The sequence below is a fragment of the Amphiprion ocellaris genome, chromosome 21, assembly GCF_022539595.1.
Source record: "Amphiprion ocellaris isolate individual 3 ecotype Okinawa chromosome 21, ASM2253959v1, whole genome shotgun sequence".
Lineage (NCBI taxonomy): Eukaryota > Metazoa > Chordata > Actinopteri > Pomacentridae > Amphiprion > Amphiprion ocellaris.
The window spans coordinates 547,226-549,910 of record NC_072786.1 but is presented as its reverse complement, the minus strand read 5'-3'; the positions used below and the strand labels follow the sequence as shown (position 1 = coordinate 549,910).

Here is a 2,685-nt window from a genome sequence, read left to right as displayed (position 1 = left end):
AGTGAGAATAAAACACCCAAAATGTGTTTCTGAACTAGAGGCTGAATGCAGGGATTTATTTTAGTGACAGTGAAGAAACATTTTCATTTCCATCCCGCTCTGTAAGCAGGACGGGATCTTCAGAGACTTTGATTCATCTGCTGTCTGGACATGGAGTGATGTGGGTCTCCTTCCTCTAATTAGACAGTGGGATGCTGCAGGGCACTAGACTGACCCCCTGTGCTTTGGGAAGTGGAGGAGCTCACAGCGCCACCTGCTGCTTGTTGAGGACAGTAAGTGCAGAACGATCCCAGCTTTCATGTCAGACAGGGGCGGATCCAGATTAATTTTAGGGGAGGGGGGGGGGCACGGGGGGTACAACAGATATTTTGGGGGGGTTGTAAGAAAAAATGAAAGCTGCTACCGACCTCTCGCTTTTACAAAGTATTTTACATGTTTTTTTGGCTCTTTAACCCAATAGGAAAGCTCTATATGACCTTTTCATTTTGGACTGTTAACATTCAAATTATGATGGACGTGTTTCCTTGTTTATGTAAATTACAGCATCATTAGCTGCAACATCTGCCTGTTCTGTAAAACTAGTAGCTCAACAACAGCATCCTGAGGGCAATTAAGTGACAAATATTGTGCAAGAACAGCAATATTACAACCCTGTCAATTTCCACTTCTTAGAATGTTTACTGCCACTTATCACACATAAAACAAGAAATAATATTCTGTACTTTTAGCAACCAGTTCTCAGCTGTAAACCATAAACACCACAGGGTTCTTTATGCTAATCAGTCTAAATCACAATGAGTACTACCCAATACACAGTGAATAAATATTATCTGAAAGTCAGGTTATTGTTGTTTATCAGCACAATACAAAAAGATTCATGTTAGAAATATTCCAGTTAAGACTCTAGAATATCATGATTGATGTAAATTTACCTCAATAATATGAATGTTCAGGTTAAGATTGTGCAGTGATATTTATTATGTAAGTTTAGCTGATTAAAGTTTATGACTCTAATTATTTAAATTGACATCATTATTCTAATATTTAGGGTCAGACCCTACAGTATTGAGATTAAGGAATCAAATATTCTATAAAATGTAAATACACTGAACTCATTTGGATATATTTAAGTGAGACTCTACAATATTATTTGACACAAATCTATCTAAATCAACATTTTAATAATTTTTACTCCAAACATTTACTGGACTGATTTAAATATTAAAATCACTCCTTTCTAATCCTCTGCTGTACGTTCAGACCTGAGGCCTTAAATAGAAACACACAAGTATCTGATTGAAGGAACTTCTGCAGAGTCCTGGTTCCAGAACATGATGATAGAATTATAGACAAACTTTAACAAAAGCTGCCTGAGAGTTTACAGGTTTTTATGTTAGATTTCTTCAGTAATTTAATGAGTTATCAACAAAAATCAAGTGTTCATTTGATGAACTTAATTTCCTAAAACATCCAGAATTGGAGCTCATATCTTTGGCAGCTGTAAAGTTTCTGCTCCTTCAAAGTTCACAACACAATGAATGAATTCCTAAAACACTCTCAATGCTGGAGAGCGTTTGTGATGCTGAAGCAGTGATCAGTTTTTCTGTTTCTTCTCTGGAGATGCACAATGAGGGACGTCTGCAGCGACTGAGAAAGAGTCTCACCACATCCTGACATGAGGAAAAAGACTTTATTGAAGACTACAATGAGAAAAACTATCAGACAGCAGACGGCTGCATTCAAGGTGAGCTCTGAACATTTGATCTGGAACAGGAATTCAATAACGGCAGCATGAGCTTCATTTCAGTCTGCAGCTGCTGAATTCATGGATGAATCATCTGGCACTAGAGAGGAAGACCATCAAACATCCATGTCAGCTGATGGAGGTCCAAGAGTCTCACCCAACAACCTACAGAATGAAGACCTCCAATCTGATTGGATGGCCTCCTATTCAGCCACATGTGTGAACAAATGCCTCTAAGTTGATTTGTTTTCTAAAATAAATCTAGTTTGAGTCCTAATCTATGCCTGTGTGTTTGCTTCTTTACACCACTGTTAACAGTTTAGGCTGTTAGATTGTTCCAGATAAGACAAGTACAAGATTCTTCAGAGCCGTTCTACCACGAGCCTGACAGGAAAAACTCCAACAGCTACTGAATGTTCCTGTGGTTCCCTCAAGGCTACAGGAGGAGTCCTACGAGGACGAGCTGGTCCACCTGATGGAGGCCAGTAGCTGCGGTTCAAAGCCAACACCGACTACGTGGACTTCTACTGGACCACATCAAGGCCTTCAAACCGGACCAACAAGTTCAGCAACTCCCCGACTCGTGGGTCTGAGGACGCCGCCGAGCCTCGGCCCAGCCGGCCTCCTGTCTGTGGGTGTTTGCGTGCTGAGAGGTTTGTGGATGCATGTGAACGTTCTGTGTTGAAACAGCAGCTTTGGACTCAGTAACGCCGGGAAAAACCAAGAGCTCCTTTATTTGTGACTTCCACTAAAAAAACTGATGAAAATAAGTTTACCAGGGTTCTGACTGATAACAGATTATTAAATAATGAAAATAATCGTTTAAATATTCCTTTAAACAATCCTTTTAGTTACACATTTCCTTTACACTGACTTCTTGGTATATGTACAAGTATTTTGGGTGGAATATACCATTAAGCCCAATGTTCAAGGGTTCTTCT

The 2,685-nt window shown here is 39.7% G+C and overlaps 1 pseudogene; it reads left to right on the top strand.

Moving 5' to 3' along the window:
* Positions 1-2,021, top strand: part of LOC111571020 (rho GTPase-activating protein 8-like) — a 7,315-nt pseudogene extending 5,294 nt beyond the window's left edge.
* Positions 2,022-2,685: the final 664 nt, after the last annotated feature.